We start from the raw sequence: 17,822 nt of genomic DNA, 5'->3' as shown, positions 1-17,822 counted from the left end.
TTACTGGAGTTCTTATTAAGGCTAATATATGAGGTAAAGAAAAAAGGAAAAATTTTAGATTGTTTAAAAAACATTGGCTGCGGCATATGCTTCTGGCCCAAGAGGTCAAATGCCCACAAAGAGAAGGGAGAAATACCCTGGAGTAGCTAGCAGTTCCCTTGCTGTAGACCAATGTTAGCAGTTTTTTCTTTTAATTTGGCCCATTGAAATAGGAAAAGCTAAATTCTTATTTATTAATACTGGAAAATAATAATGGAATCTTACATGCTGTTGAGCAGGGGTTTTGCCAATACCTACATACCAGTTCATACAAATGTGAAAAATCAAAGAGGTGGGGTCTCCAAGGAGCATGTTTATGGAATTGTATAAAAACCTATATAAGCCACTTTTTAAAATAGTTTTTAGAGGAACAATAGCTGTAGATTTGTTAGTTGCACATAAGTTTAAAGTTATATTTGAAGGTAGGTAAAACAGTAAATTAAGCAGTTAACACTCCTGACTCCAGTGAACCATTTTGCATTTCACAGACTGCAGATACTCCTTCAGTTCTAGACTGTGCTTAAAATTCTGTAAAGGCTAAAACCTTCTAGGTCAAAGTTTGTGAAGCTGTGTTTATTACATCAACAAACATGGAGTCTGTCCTGATGTTTTTGGGAGTTAAGAAAGAAGAGGCAGAAAGTGAACAGCATTAAAGGTCCCTTCTAGGGAAGATGAATTCCTTCTTAAGTGTGAAGTACTGAAGCTGAAGCTGCCCCTTCTACTTCTGTTCTTTAAGTGTGTTCCAATTCCAGGACCAAGTAGCTCCCTAGAACCAACTGTTACCAGGAAACGGGGAGGTGAAAAGTTTACCTTAGAGCCCTTTACCAGTCATAGCTGGGCAGAGCTTTCAGTTCCAAGATTCCCCTGTGAGAAGGCACCATGATATACCAGAAAAGCTTTCATCAGGTTTTCCCTGGAAGTTGTTTTCTAATTTCAGTCTACTCTGATTGTAGCAGATTTTTAAGTTTGGAGGCAAGCAGAGCCAGGGTAGCTGTAGTTGGTGGATGTAAATTAAAACAATTAGTGATTTGGGATCCAAAAAGTTATGCTCAAAGCTGTCTTGACCAGAGGCTGTATGGCCTCTGTCAGATTAGTTTACCTCTCTAATTTTTGATTTTCTCATCTGTAAATCTGTGGTAATTATAGTCCCTACTTTTGTAAGTCACTGCTTCTGAGAAGCCCTTCTTGATACTTTTTTTTAAAAGTTCTTTCTTCATAGAGATGGGATCTTGCTCTATCACCCTGACAGGAGTGCGGTGGCATGATCATAGCTCACTGCAGCCTCAAATTCCTGGGCTCAAGCAATCCTCCTGCCTCAGCCTCACAAGTAACTGGGACTACAGGTGTGTGCCACCACACCTGGCTTTTTTTTGTTTTTGTTTTTGTAGAGAGGGAGTATCACTATGGCACCCAGGCTGGTCTCAAACTCTGGGGCTCTAGAAATCCACTTGCCTTGGCCTCCCAAAGTGCTGGGATTACAGGTGTGAGCTACCATGCCCAGTATGTTTTGTTATAGTTCTTATCAAAATTATACTTATCAGCCTGGATGTCTCCGCCTTTGTAAATTCTGAGGTCCACTGGCTCTGAGACCCAGACTGGGTTGTCTCTGTGTCTGCTCAGAGTCTGGCACAGAGCTTGGAATATGGCATCCCACAGATGTTCCTAACATGTTTTATTAGATAAATGGTTGTCATGCCTCCTACTTTTGAAAAACACATTGCTGTTATTTTACCAGGTATTTGTTTACCAGAAAATATGAAAACTTAGATACCATAAGACTGTGATCTCTGGTCAAGTTTCTCTTTTAAGTTTCCCTTTATTGGGAAGAATATTTAATCCATAAACCATGCCTTTATTTTTCAAGATTTTCTAATACCAATATATTCCTAACTACTTAGCTTCATAAAGTACTGTGTAATACTCCCTTAGGTGCTAAATTGGCCCCACAGCTGCATTTGATAATTCACTGAAGACTTAAGGCTTTCCTAATACAAATGATTTAAGAACATGGTAATCCTTCAGTATTTATTTAATTTAAGAACCTTTAAATAAATATAGGTATCCTATTTTAATTTACAGGTAAAAGATATAGATAGCAATTAGGATCATATGGTAACAAGCTCATATAGACAAGGCCAAGGCCTGACTGATTTGACTGGTAAAGGTTGACTGGTACAAGGAACCACTTTTAGACTGAGACAGTTTATTACTTACATAAACAGTACAAAGAAGAATGAACGAAAGAGGCCAACTCCCCGGGTCCATGTCTCACATACCCTAAAAGACAAAAAAGAAACAAAAGGGGCTGGATGACTATAATGCAATTTGTGGGATACTCCCTGGCTGAGGATCAAATCTATACTGCGGCTGAGTGATTTTATATTCTGCAGCTCTATTCTAAAGGGCACAGGACAGAAAGCTCCATACCTCATCGGAATCTGGTAGGTGATGAGAAATTCATGTAAGACAGCCTCTCAGGAGAGAGAGGGAAGTGACTGAGAGAAGGCCTTATAGCAGCTCCTTACAGCTTCTGATCTTTTCATGTTCTGGGAGTATCACAAGGCATTTAACCAAAACTCAGATTAGCTGCAGTTCAAGCCTATATGGATACACGCAAGGGTGTCAGGCCATTACGGAGGAGCCATTCCCCTACAACTCCACTCCCTTTCATATATCCACCTAAGGATTCCTTTTACAAATATAAGCCACCTGTTGTGGCCACTCTCAAGATAAAAAATGGACCCTATGCAAAATTTGGTTCAGATATCAAGAGTGATAATGCCATACACACATCAACAGGGTATTCAAAGGTTTATTATGCACATAACGAGGTTTTTTTTTGGGAGAGCAAGGCAGGCTTCGAAAGCTGATCTGAAAATGTCTTGATAGAGCTACAGCTTTTATGGTGTTTAGGGGTGCTGGGGTGAGGGTTCCAACGTGCAGCTGGGGCTTCATTTGAAACTCCTATCAACAACAAAGGAGAGAGCCCCCAGGAATTTCAAATGCAGGGCTTAAGGAGAACTGGGGTGAAGCTTAAATGCTGTCAGCAGTCGAAAAAAAAAGAGAGACAGCTTCCTTATTGCAATTACTCCTGATGTTTGAGAAACAAAATGTACTATGTTTTTGTAATTGAATTTAAACAGATTTAAATAAGTCTTTATGGTGCTCTGTGAGGTCTGTAGCCTGATACCTATAAGATGGAAGTTCCATCAATTGACTCATTCTAGAGCTCAGCACTGTGTATTCTGAGAAGTGAAATGAATGCCTTGGTTGCAATAAATAACATCTGGAATTCTGACGGCAATAAGGAATGTCTTAATGAGGCCTATATTATAGTTTTATTATATGTAAAGGCATGTGTGGTATTGACTTATATTTGGGTATCTGAGGCAAGAGATTCCCAGAGTTCCATACCCCAAAAGGGACATGGGATAAGGAATTTATGTTGCTGCCATTGGTCAAACCAGACAATCATATAATTGGCAATAACCTAAGGGTCTAAATATTTACAGAGGGGGTCAATTAGTGACCAAGGCATCCACTGTTAAGATAAAGGCCTGAAGCTTGGCCGATTGTACTGATCCTTGGGTCCAGTTCTTTGTCAGAGACATCCTAACTAAGGGATTAAAAAAAAAAAAAAAAAAAAAGCAACAATCCACTGAGCTCCATTATGTTGATTATGACAGTGTAACCATACAGTGGACAAACTCCCATTATTCTTCATTCAGGTGATTCTACAGGGGTCCCTAAGCAGACAGAGTCTGGTAAAGGGGTGGCTTCATCCAGTACCATGGCATGTGGCAAAGGACTGAGGACAGGGGAGGCCAACCCCATCTGTAAGTGTGATATGCCAGGGGGCCCAGGTTTGGTTCTATCCTGTAACAAAGAGACTTTGGTAGCTATAATAAGTTTGTAGGGTACTGCTTCCAAGACCCAAAGCATAATTAGCTGGAAATGGAAGGTTATGAGTCGACGGTCTATGAGAGCCTCTATTTCCATAAGACTCCAGTATGTAGCCAGCTGTTGCCACTCTAACGATATATATATCTATATATATATATAGATATATATATATATAGATATATACACACACACACACATATATCATAAGACCTATGAAAGCAGTTTCTTACATCAGTAGGTCCTGAGCAACTTATGGCCATCATGGATGTTACAAAGACTCCAAGAGGCATTGGAAGAGGTTGCTAAAGCCTCTATAGTGAAGAAGTCTCAGGGTGGGAGTGGCACTAATATGGTTGAAAAAATTCTAGAGTCTTTCGCTGGGATGGGGCCCCACTCAAGGTGAGCCTATTGTGCAAGTAATAGCAAAAATGGGCCAAAGTAAAAATTGTAAATGAGGAAAATGTTGCCTCCAGAACCCAAAAAGGCCCAAATACGTTGGGCTTGCTTTAATGTTGACAGGGATGGAACAGCCCTCATCTTACCAATAATTTTCAGGAATTTAAACATGGTGGCAAGGCTTTGTCCTATGTGTGGTAAACAGTCCATCCCCTTTTTGTGAGCTCCTTCTTAGAATATTTGTATGTCCTGAATGAGTGTTCTAGAGAAATCTCTTAGAAAAGGATGCCATCAATGCAGTGTCATATCAGTGCTCCTGGAGAAAATTAGATGCAGTTAAGGTCTTGCCTGCAAAGACTGTGAGATAGCAGAGCTGTCGAGGTACCTTCTAAGTAGCCAGGGTAAAGGTCTATCATTTCACTTTGGAGGGGAAGGAAAACAGGCAGAGGGGCTATTGAAATACGCACTAAACAGAATGTATTAACCAAATATACAATAGAAAAACATTTATCAGTTGCTGACTGGATGGAGTAAATAATTTCCATTGTAATGATGATTAGGGGGTCTTACTTGCTGGGACCACAGCATAAAGGCTGTGGTAATTCATCAAGATGTCTCATTCATTCTTTCCAAGTTGAGTAACAGGCCAAATTAAGCTTTTAAATGGAGAAGCAGTGGAAATAATCACCCTCTTCTCTAAATAGACCTTGTAAAATGGGTTTCAATCCTTTGAAGGCTCTATCTTGAGCTAAGAGCCATTGTGTTGTCAATATCTGACACTGAGCTCTCTTAGCTCTGTATATCGTGGGTGAGTTTTTCATGAAGGCCCATTTTCTTGAGTCAGTTTATAAATGCTAAAGGCTTAATAAAATTTTGATTTATTATTTAATGAGTCAGAGAGTCAATGCCCACTAGTGGATATTTTAGGGCAATGGATGCTATAACAATGGGGAATTTAGTCAAGACAACAATTATTATGGTTAAGGGAAGACCTACATGTTTGTCCTCTATTTTATGTTCAGTAACTACCCTAAGATTATAGGAGTTACCATGTGTATTAGGGTTCTCCAAGGAAACGGAATCAATAGGATGGGTATACATATACAGAAGCAAATTTATTATAATGACTTAATGAGATTACGGAGTCTAGGGTGAGTCCCAAATCTGCTATGTGGACCGGCAGCCTTGAGACCCAGGAGAGTTCATGCTACAGATGAAGTCCAAAGGCAGTCTGTTAGAGTATTCCCCCTTGCTCAGCGAAGCCAGCAATTTTGTTCTACTCAGGCCTTCAGTTGATTGGCTGAGGCCCACTCATATTGTGGAGAGCCATCTGCTTACTCAAAGTTCACTGATTTAAATATTAATCTCATCCCAAAACACCCTCCAAGTTGCCATATAACATTGACCATCACAGGTCCACCCCTCGTCAAATTGGTACCCGTACACATCTTAAACCATACTTTGTCCCCCCAAAAATACAATAATAAGGCCATACTTCTACTTAACATGATACAACTCTCCTGCATGCAATGGAAAATGAATAAACTTTTCCCCAGAAGAAGACACACAGTCTTTTCATTTAATCTCTTTGAGATCTCATAAATACTGTGATAAAAAGTTCATATATCTTGTGTTACATGAAAATGGGACAAGAAGTCCTTGCCCATGCCTATGTCCTGGATGGTATTGCGTAGGGTTTCTTCTAGAGTTTTAATAGAGTTAGGCCTCATGTTTAAATATGTAACCCATCTAGAGTTAATTTTTGTATAAGGTGTAAGAAAGGGATCCAGTTTCAGCTTTCTGCATATGGCTAGCCAGTTTTCCCAACACCATTTATTAAACAGGGAATCCTTTCCCCATTGCTTGTTTTTGTCAGGTTTGTGAAAGATCAGATGGTTGTAGTTGTGGGTGTTCCTTCTGAGGCCTCTATTCTGTTCCATTGGTCTATATCTCTGTTTTGGTATGAGGACCATACTGTTTTGATTACAGTAGCCTTGTAATATAGTTTGAAGTCAGGTAGTGTGATACCTCCAACTTTGGTTTTGTTTTTTTTTTCTTTTCTTTTTTATTTATTTATTTTTTTGCTTAGGATTGTCTTGGCTGTGCAGGCTCTTTTTTTGGTTCCATAGGAAGTTTAAAGTGTTTTTTTTTTTTCCAAATTCTGTGAAGAAAGTCAATGGTAGTTTGATGGAGATAGCATTGAATCTATAAGTTACTTTGGGCAGTATAGCCATTTTCACAATATTGATTCTTCCTAACCATGAGCTTGTAATGTTTTTCCATCTGTTTGTGTACTCTCTTATTTCCTTGAGCACTGGTTTGTAGTTCTCCTTGAAGAGCTCCTTCCATGCCTTGTTAGTTGTATTCCTAGATATTTTATTCTCTTTGTAGGGATTGTGACTGGGAGTTCACTCATGACTTGGCTCTCCATCATTGGCGTATAGGAATGCTTGTGATTTTTATACATTGATTTTGTATCCTGAGGCTTTGTTGAAGTTGCTTATCAGCTTAAGGAGATTTTGGGCTGAGACGATGAGGTTTTCTAAATATATAATCACTTCATGACTAAAACACCAAAAGCAATGGCAACAAAGGTCAAAATAGAAAAGTAGGATATAATTAAACTTAAGAGCTTCTGCACAGCAAAAGAAACTATCAATAGAGTTAACCGGCAACCAATAGAATGGGAAAAAATTTTTGCAATCTACCCATCAGACAAAGAGCTAATATCCAAAATCTACGGAGAGCTTAAACAAATTTACAAGAAAAAAACAACCCCATCAAAAAGTGGGCAGAGGATATGAACAGACACTTTTCAAAAGAAGATATTTATGCAGCCAACAAACATATGAAAAATGCTCATCATTCCTGGTCATTAGAGAAATGCAAATCAAAACCACATTGAGATACTACCTCACACCAGTTAGAATGGCAATCATTAAAAAGTCAGGAGACAACAGATGCTGGAGAGGATGAGGAGAAATAGGAACGCTTTTATGTTGTTGGTGGGAGTATAAATTAGTTCAACCATTGTGGAAGACAGTGTGGCGATTCCTCAAGGATCTAGAAATAGAAATACCATTTGACCCAGAAATCCCATTACTGGGTATATACCCAAAGGATTATAAAGCATTCTATTATAAAGACGCATACACACATATGTTTATTGCGGCACTGCTCACAATAGCAAAGACTTGGAACCAACCCAAATGCCCATCAATGATAGACTGGATAAAGAAAATGTGGCACACATACACCATGGAATACTATGCAGCCATAAAAAAGATGAGTTCATATCCTTTGCAGGGACATGGATGAAACTGGAAATCATCATTCTCAGCAAACACAAGAACAGAAAACCAAACACCGCATGTTCTCACTCATAAGTGGGAGTTGAACAATGAGAACATGCAGACACAGGAAGGGGAACATCACACACACAGGGCTGGGGGGTGGGGGGATAGGGGAGGAGTAGCAGGGGTGGGGAGTTTGGGGAGGGATAGCATTAGGAGAAATACCTAATATAGATGACGGGGCGATGGATGCAGCAAACCACCACCATGGCATGTGTATACCTATGTAACAAACCTGCATGATCTACACATGTACCCCAGAACTTAAAGTATAATAAATTTTAAAAAAAAAGAAAAGGAGATAAGATAGAGAAGAAAACAAAGATATTTGCTACACACGATGTACACACATAAAAGCACGCAAACACAAACTAACAAAATAGGGTGAAAATACTCATAGTGATTGCAGTCTTCATTTCTGTAACTGGTCACATAGTAGCAGCTGGTATTTATAATTACCTTAATCCACTACTGATTATGTATTCCCTTTGCCTTCAGCAAACCCCTCAGCTGGTCATAGTTCTTTATCTGGTACAGTGACCCAAACCTTCATTCCTAAAGACATTAGTAGTCTCACTTGAATGAGGTTGTTGTAGTTTACCATTGGTTTTAATTATAAGACATGGTAATACTAAGAGATGCCCTGGCGATCCTCCTATGTTGCAGACATACTCTTCCTTACCTCCATTGAGGAGTAGTAATTGGGTTTCCTCAGTAGTCAGAGTTACTCCAGCTATCAGAGTAATAAGTCTTTTCTTTGCCTGTTGATTCAAATGCATGAGGATTCCAAAGTGGCCAGGTGGCAATCTTAACTTCCAGATCAATGGAATAATTCTATCTTCTGGCAGAAGCATTCCTCCCTTTGGTTATTGAATAAGACCTCTAGGCCAGCAGAGTACAAGGTTGTTGGAAAAGGAAGCAAAAAATTTGCTAGTGTGTCACAAGGCTTATTACCCAGTGGTATCACTCCCATTTCTCTTCCTTGATTACTGGACCTGTGAATCCTTGCTATTAGAGAAACAGCACCATATACTGGACACTGATTGAGTGCATATATAGTCTCTTGGGAACTTTGCTGTAGCCCTGCAAGGTACTGTCACTTAGCTTGCAATCTTCAAAAGGTCACTCCGCTGTTCTGTCAAGCTAAGTACTTCAAGATGATGGGGAACTTGGTAAGAGCAGTGAATTTCATGAGCATGAGCTCATTTCAGCACTGCATTTGCTGTGAACTTATTTCCTTGATTAGAAGCAATACTGTATGGAATGAAATGACTGTGAATAAGGCATCCTGTAAGTTCATGGATTGCAGTTTTGCAGAAACATTGTATGTAGTGAAGACAAACCAGTATCCAGAGTAAATGTTTATTCCAGTTAGAATAAAATTCTGCCTTTTCATAATGGAAGTTGCTATGGTTTGAATGTCTCTCCAAAATTGATGTTGAAACTTAATCCCCAATGTGGCAGTATTGAGAGATGGGGCCTTTAAAAGACAGAGCCCTCATGAATGGAGTAATTCATTCATGGATTAATAGGTTATCATAAGAGTGAAACTGGCAGCTTCACAAGAAGAGGAAGAGAGACCTGAGCTCCATGTGAGCACACTCCTCAGCTCCCTCAACATGTGATGCCCTGCACTACCTTGGGCATACAAAACAACCTCTACAAGAGTCCTCACCAGCAAGAAGGCTTGCACCAGATGCAACCCCTTGTCCTTGAACTTCTCAGCCTCCATACCTGAAAGAAATAAATTTCTTTTCTTTATATATTACCAAGCTTTAGGTATTCTGTTGTAAATAAACAAAAAAATAGTCTAACACAGAAGTGGTCGAATGTTATCAACCTGCCATCATGTAGGCAGCTGATCACCCTGGGAAATAGTGCCATACTGGCAACTTGATGTTGGTCTCTGATGCTGGTAGATTGGGCACTCAGCAGCAGTTGTAGCCAGGTCAGCCTTGGTGAGTGGAAACCCATGTTACTGAGTCCATGCATAACCTCTATCCCTGCCACCATGGCCATTTTGTTCACAGGCCCATTGCATGATGATGGAGTGCCTGCGAAAAAGAGGCTGATTGGTATCCACAGAAGAGGTCATCCTATCCACTTGATTATGAAGATTCTCCTATACTAAGGTCACCCTTTGGTAAGCATTCATGTAAGATGAAATATTCTCACAATTTTCACCCAGAGAAGTCTATCCACATCGCTCTTTCCCAACCTGCTCATCACCAGTTGTCCAATCATGTTCCCTCCAAGTCCCTAACCATCTGGCCAAAGCATTGGCTACAGCCTGTGAATCAGGATGTAATCTTATGTCTGGCCATTTCTCCTTCTAATAAAAGTGAGCAAACAGTTGTATTCCTTGTAGTTCTGCCCACCAGGATAATTTTCCTTCACTAATGTCCTTCAGGAATGTTCCAGGAAGGGGATGCAGTGCTACAGCTGTCCATTTTGAAGTGATGCCTGCAGATCATGCAAAATCATCTGTAAATTAGGTCCGAGTCTTCTCTTCCTCTACCAACTGATCATAGGGTATTTATGTCTCCAAGACCTGCTTGGGAATGTGTGTGTGTGTGTATATATATATATATATATATATATATATATATATATATATGTCATCTCCTTCCTGGAACATTCCTGAAGGACATTAGTAAAGGAAAATTATCCTAGTGGGCAGAACTACAAGGAATACAACTGTTTGCTCACTTTTATTGGAAGGAGAAATGGCCAGACATAGGATTACACACACACATACACACACACACACACACACACATTCTTCAACTTCATGGAGTGCTACTGTGCACACCCAACTTGATGACCTAGTGGATCAAATAACACTCATTTTATGAATGGCAGTTCAGGTCCCATGGTAACTTGGGGGCCCATGGTTAAATGTTCAGTCTCTACTAAGGCCTGGTAGCAGGCCAAGAGCTATTTCTGAAAAGCAGAGTAGTTATACACAGAGCACGGCAGGGCTTTTCTCCAAAATCCTAAGGGCCTGCACTGTGGTTCACCTATACGGGCCTGCAAGGGCACTGTAGTAGTCCATTTTCACACTGCTGAGAAAGACATACCCGAGACTGAGCAATTTACAAAAGAAAGAGGTTTATTGGACTTACAATTCCACATGGCTGAGGAGGCTTCAAAATCATGGCAGAAGGTGAAAGGTACATCTCACATGACAACAGACAAGAGAAGAGAGCTTGTGCAGGGAGACTTCCATTTTTAAAACCATCAGATCTCATGAGATTTATTCACTATCATGAGAACAGCATGGGAAAGACCTGTCTCTATGATTCAGTTACATCCTACTGGGTCCCTCCCACAACGCATGGGAACACAAGATGAGATTTGGGTGGGGACACAGTCAGACCATATCAGGCTCCAAACAGCATACCTATCTGACACTGTCACTTCAAGTAGCATTGGATCTACTGGATCATATGGTTCAAGTGGCAGAGAAGCTTGTAGAGCAGCCTGGACTTGTTGCAGAACTTCTCTGAGTTCCACAGTCAAGCAAATTAACATTCCCATCATCTCAATTTTGTTGTTGTAACAAAAGTACGTAAAGTCAACTTTCTTCACAAATTACCAGTATATATTATTAACTATAGTCCTCATATTGTACACTAGATGTATAGACATTCATCCTACATACCATAATTTTCTATTCCTTGACCTATATCTTCTCTATGTTCCCCTTTTTTTGTTGCAGGAGGGGCTGGATGCAACAACTTATCCTTCACCTTAGAAGGGATATCTTGACATGTTTCACATCACTGGACCCCTAGAAATTTCTCTAAAATAGAAGGCCCATGAATTTTTGTCAGATTTATTTCATACCTCGTGGCATAGTAATGTGTTACCAATAAGTCTAGAGTGGTTGCTACTTCTCATGCAGTAGGTCCAATCAGCATAATGTAGTCAATGTAATGTACCAGTGTGATTTCTTGTGGAAGGGAAAGATAATCAAGATCCCCACAAATTACATTATGACATAGGGTAGGACAGTTTGCATACCAGATGAGATGTGTTAATTTGCTCAAACAATGAAACCACACTGAAACAGCAGCTGTATTGGAGTCACCACCTGATTAACCTTATGGTAGTCCACTGCCATTCTCTAATTTCCATCTGTCTTCTGCATAGGCAAGATATTTGAGTTGAATGTGGATGTGGTGAGAATCACCAGCCCTGCATTTTTCAAGTCCTTGATGGTGGCACTAATCTCTGCAATCTTTCCAGGAACATGGCATTGCTTTTGGTTTACTATTTTCCTAGTGTATTAGTCCATTACCATGCTGCCCAAGCATGAACTGCCCAAGATGGGGTAATTTATAATGGAAAGAGGTTTAATTGACTCACAGTTCCACAAGGCTGGGGAGGCCTCAGGAAACTTACAATCATGGCAGAAGGGGAAGCAAACACATCCTTCTTCACATGGTGGCGGAGACAGTAGTGCCAGCAGGGGATATGCCAGATGCTTATAAAATCATCAGATCTTGTGAGAACTCACTATCATGAGAATAGCATGGGGGAAACTGCCCCCATGATCCAATTACTTCCCACCAGATCTGTCCGATGGCATGTGGGGATTATGGGAACTACACAATTCAAGATGAGATTTCGATGGGGGCATACCCAAACCATATCACCTAGGTAGAGGCAGTTCTAGTAGCTTCCATCTGTCCTTTTCCACCATAATAGCCCTCACTGCATAGGTCATTCTTTGGGATTCTGCCAGTTGCTGAGTATATCTACTCTAATTATTCATTCTTAAAATGTGAAATAATCATAGGATGGCCTCAGGGACCTACTGGGTCTACTGTGAGATGGATCTGAGCTAAAACTCCATTGATCACCTGACCTCCATAAAACCTTACTCTGACAGTGATGTTTTAGGCCTCCTGGAATTAGTGTCAGAGCCAATACATGGTCGTCCTTGAAAGGTCTGATTATTTTCTTTTCTCCAATGCACAGTTACCCTGGCAAAACGCTGTAGGTTCCTTTGGGAAAGGTTGGGAGATAGATTAATAATATTCATTTTTGGCAGTGTTTTAGGGTCTTTCCTCAAGGGAATCTGGCCTCCTTTTCAATTCAAGAGTTTTTGTGTCTATGAACTGGCTCAAATCTGAGAATTGACTGAGGAGCTGTGACACTATTTTTATGATTCAGGTTACACATTTGTTAATTTGACCTAAAGTTTTCTGATTATACAGATCAAGTATAACTTTAGTAGACTTCTGTCTTTGTCCACTCAGACTGCTCTGATAAAATACCATAGACAGGGTTGTTTTAACAACAGACATTTATTTTTCATAATTCTGGAGTCAGATTCTTTTTTTACATGCCCCTATCAGATATCCCAATTACTTGTACTGATAGGCACATATACCAAATCTGTTCTGTTTGTATTACGCAACATTGGAGTATAGTGACCATGACTGCAACTCATAGTAGGATGATTGAACCCATCTGCAGGACAGACTTCAGCCACTTGTAGTCAAGGCAGTTAAATATATAAAAGCATAGAAAAGAGCCAACAATAACAAGATGAGGCTAAAGGGAAACATATCGGTGTCCAAAATGTTAATAGTTTCAAGTGGAGGCTGTTTCTGGAGTCAGTAGATATTAGGAGGTTTCTGAGAATTCTTGGGATTTTTTTCTTGGCCAGAAGTTGTAAATGGTGGTGACATGAAATTGGCCAGATGCCCTGTAAACAAGAGCTGACAGAGAGATTAATGGGCTCCCTTCCAACTGTTGACCACCCAGGGTCAATGGTGTTTTCTCCCCACCCTTCATGGTTGTGCTCTTTCCACAGCCACAAGGCTGATGTGACTTGTTTCTGAAGCAATCACTTCACTGTTTTTCCAGTCCTCCCAATGTCTTGCTCACTCCATATCTCTGACCTCATCTCTATGTGGTTCAGAAGTTTCTTCTTCATATTTCTTGTACCATCTAGATTATTTCATACTCCCTGACATGTGGGTCATGCCAAGATCACCTTAGGAATGGTCATTTCATATTTATGATCAGTATCATCAATGTCCATAATTGCTCAAATATAGCCAGATAGCAAAAGAAGCATTAGGTTAGTCTCCCACCCCCACAGCTCACAAGTTCTAGTAGCTTGATTTCCCAGGAGCAGGTGTAAGAGTGGAACAGGTATAGTGAGAGGAGAAAATTATGATATTTTCTTATAGCCAGCCTGGACTTCCTTTCCCACTCTTCAGCCTCATAATTAAACATTTTATTTAAATAGGAGTTACCCTTCTAAGGAATTACATTTAGAGCCCAAAGTGCCTGTCTTAAGTGTGTGCTCCACTGGGATCTGAGCCTTGGTTAACCAGTTGTCTTTTTCATTTTCTCCTTAAAGAGTCCACTTTATCTTTCAGTGGCACCTGCTGCCTGGAAATTATATGGGGCATAAAATATCCAGAGAATATCTATATGGCTGCCCACCATTTGTTACTTTTTACTATAAAGGCCGTACCAGTGTCTGACCAGATATGTTCAGAGAATCCAAATATGTAACGTAGTCCATCTTAGAGTCATTGAATAATATGGCCCCCATTTGCTAGGTTGATAAGAATGGCAATGCCATACCTGAAAAGTTGTCTATGAAAGTGAATGGCTAGTAGTAGCCTCAAGAGGAGGGTAGGATGTACATATTTTCTAGGATTGGCCAGGTTTGGTACCTCTGGCTATGTGCCCCAAAGCTCCCTTTGCCACTTGGTTATAAAAGCTTTCAGTCTGAACACATCTGCCAGGCTTCTAAGTCTCATGTTCTGTAATCACTAGGTCTTGTGTTTTTGGCCCAGTCCTGAATTGTAAATATATTACTGTACCCTATGTAACGTTATATTCAGGTGGATGCCCTACACAGGTGTCCTTTTATAGGTAGTACAGATTTGATCATCTTGCTGTTGCCACTGATGTTCACCCTCAAAGCATCCTTTGTCATGGGCATCCATGTGAGTCATTAACAGAGGTTTTGGTCCTGTGCAATTTGCTGTTATGTTGTCTCTGCTGGGACTGAGACTTGATTATCTTATCATCCTACTGCCAGTTACTACACTGCCAGGCTCTTGACTCCTGTTCATAAGTCAATGAAAAATGTAACAGGGTGCATTTTGGGGGATGTTTTCCAAGGAAAACACCATGAAAATACATCACTAAATAGACATCCCGTCTTCATGAGCAGTTAGAGTACATAGTTTTCTTTGGAGATGCAATACAGCAGTGGCCCAGCACATCTCACTGGTTTTGAACTTAGCTGATCCATCTGTAAACCAGGCCTAGGTGTCTTCAGGAACCTCAGTGTACTGCAGCCCTCAAGAAGCTTAAGGTGCTGGCACAAACACTACATCTAAGACAGCCTCATCTAGAACATGAGCAGCCAACATTTCATGTAACTGTGAGACTCTGTAATGCCCAGCTTACTTTTTCCTGGATATAAAACTTCCACTTAATTATGGATGCTTGTTTGGTGCTATAGTTTGAATGTTTTTTGTCTCCTTCAAATTTCATATTAACACTTAATTCTGCAATGCAACAGTATTGGGAGATGTGGCCTTTGGTGGGTGATTGAGCCATGAGGGTAGAGCTGTTATGGGATTAGGTGCCATTATAAAAGGGCTAGATGGAAGGAGCTCATCCCTTTTTCGCACTTCCACTTTTTGCCATGTGAAGACACAGTGTTCCTCCCCTTCAGAGGATGCAGCAATTACCAGACAACCAAACCTGCCACCACCCTGATGTTGGACTTTTCCGCCTCCAGAACTGTGAGAGAATAAATATCTAGTTGTAAATTGCCCAGTCTATGGTATTTCATTCTAACAGCACAAAGGAAGACATTGGACAACATCTACTTTGTTGATGTTCTCCTTTCTGACCCACCTCACAATAGAAATGTCAGTGTGTCACAACAGCTGCTGCTTTGTTAGTCTCTCAGAGTCTACCAGCAACCAATAACAACCAATAAGAGGCTGTCAAATGGACTATACCAGGTGATCGTGCCAGCCAAGTGCTATGTCCAAAACCCCAGAATGCACCATTGCCTAGTGTATTAGTCTGTTCTCACGCTGCTGATAAAGACATACCCAAGATTGGGCAATTTAGGAAAGAAAGGGGTTTTAATGTACTCACAGTTCCATATAAATGGGGAGGCCACAATCAAGGCAGAAGTCAAGGAGAAGCAAGTCACATCTTGCATGGATGGCAGCAGGCAAAAAGAGAAGGTGTGCAGGGGAACTCCTCTTTATAAAACTGTCATATCTCATGAGACTTACTCACTATCATAGAACAGCATGGGAAAGACTTGACCCATAATTCAGTTACCTCCCACTAAGTCCCTCACACAACATGTGGGAATTTAAGATGAGATTTGGGTGGGGGCACAGCCAAATCATATCACCAGTGACCGCATTGTTTTGGCATAAGCACCAGTCTGTGTAACTGTCAAGTACTGACACTTGTGGCTCACAGAGCTTTTTAGAACTGACTGGCCTGAGTGGTAAATCTATACAGATTCACAGGACAGATACAAGATTACGTAGTTTCTTTAATCACCTCTGCCTCCATTAGTCCTTGATTAGTATAGTGACATCCATTTCCCATCCCAATATCTTTATTGCTTTGCAGTTACTATATGACTAGACAGGGAAAGTCTGGAAGTCTGACAGGCTTCCAGTTGTAAACTCACACTACTAGCACTGTTCTAATTGTGTCATTTCCCCAGAGGAAATATCTCTTGCAACCATGAAATGTTACAACCACTTGAGTATATAGTGGTCTCAAAGGACCCATATATAAGATTTATAAGTCCGTTGTCCAAACTGAGATTTATTTCCAAATCTAGTGAATTTTGAGGCTATATTAATTTCCTATTGCTGCTACAACAAATTAGTACAAACCCAGTGGCTCAAAAAATATATACATTTGTTCTATTATAATTCTGGAGATGAGAAGCCTAAAATTAAGGTGTTTGTAGGGCTGCATTTTTTTCTGGAGGCTTCTGGGGATAATCTGTTTCCTTGCTTTTTCAATCTTCTAGAGGCCACCTGCATTCCTTGGCTTCTGGCCCCTAACTCCATCTTCAAAGCCGGCAGCATAACATTTTCTCTCCTCTCTGACTTCCTGACTCCCTCTTATAAGAATTATAATGCCTCTTGTGATTATATTGGGCCTGCATGGATAATCCAGCATTATTTTCCCATCTCAAAATTTGTAACATAATCACATCTACTAAGTTCCTTTTGCCATGCAACATATTCATAGTTCCTGGGGATTAGGATGTGAACATTTTGGGGGACAGCATCATTCTACTTGCCACACTAGGCATGTCCATGGATGCTATCCAGCATCACAGTGGCTTGTATCCCAGTGTTCAAAAGAGCTAAACAAGTTTGGCAACCTTGGTTGCTGTCAAGTCAGCAATACACCTTGACTGGTATATAAGACCTCCAGTCCTACTTAGAGAAGTAGGGACCTTGGCCTCTGCCCTAGTTCTGCTTTTTTCTTGAAGTGGGGCAGAATCTGGGTTAAGAGGTAGTGTTTAAGGTGTTGGATCAACCCTAGCTTGAACAGCACAAATTTCATCAAAGATTCTAGGTCCTTTAGGTCCTCCTGTTTGTCCACAATAAATGCCAAAGCTAGCTAAGGATTCTTCCCTCCTACAGCCAGGATCTTTAAATTTTGTGGTCCTCTTGTGGCCTGATAATGAGAGAGAACTTCCCTCATGGGAATATTATCAATCTCTTGGGGGACCCTGGCATAATGGCCAGGTCTACAAGGTACTATTGTCTGGATCTTCAGTTGGTTTCTTTTTCTACTCCTTAGCCTGAAGGACATTTTCCTAGTCCCGTGTTCTGTAGCATATTGTTTCCCAGGAGCTTACGAGTTTTCTGGAGGCTATGCCTGGGGCACAAGAGAAGATTTTTATAGCCACTGATAGCCTTGTAATGCCAACTGAACAAACCAGTGAATCTGATCCTATATGACTATCTCATCCCCTAAGAACTCTTGTTCTCCATTATAAATCCAGGCTCAGGTTACTTTAGCTCTAAGGGAAGTTATAGCTGCCCCTGCTCTCACCCGTAGGTGTTTATCAAATGACAGAAACTC

General features: G+C 40.5%; 1 long non-coding RNA gene across 1 annotated transcript in view; it reads right to left on the bottom strand.

The window, feature by feature from the left end:
* Positions 1 to 2,223: 2,223 nt before the first annotated feature.
* LOC108297787 overlaps positions 2,224 to 17,822 on the bottom strand; it is a 61,155-nt gene continuing 45,556 nt past the window's right edge. The window contains exon 3 of the long non-coding RNA XR_001822325.2: positions 2,224 to 2,316. This is a non-coding gene — a long non-coding RNA (uncharacterized LOC108297787). The remainder of the gene's footprint in view (positions 2,317 to 17,822) is intronic.

The sequence above is a fragment of the Cebus imitator genome, unplaced genomic scaffold (assembly GCF_001604975.1).
Source record: "Cebus imitator isolate Cc_AM_T3 unplaced genomic scaffold, Cebus_imitator-1.0 Scaffold844, whole genome shotgun sequence".
Lineage (NCBI taxonomy): Eukaryota > Metazoa > Chordata > Mammalia > Primates > Cebidae > Cebus > Cebus imitator.
The sequence above is the reverse complement of the archived record's forward strand: the minus strand, read 5'-3'. Positions and strand labels throughout refer to the sequence as shown.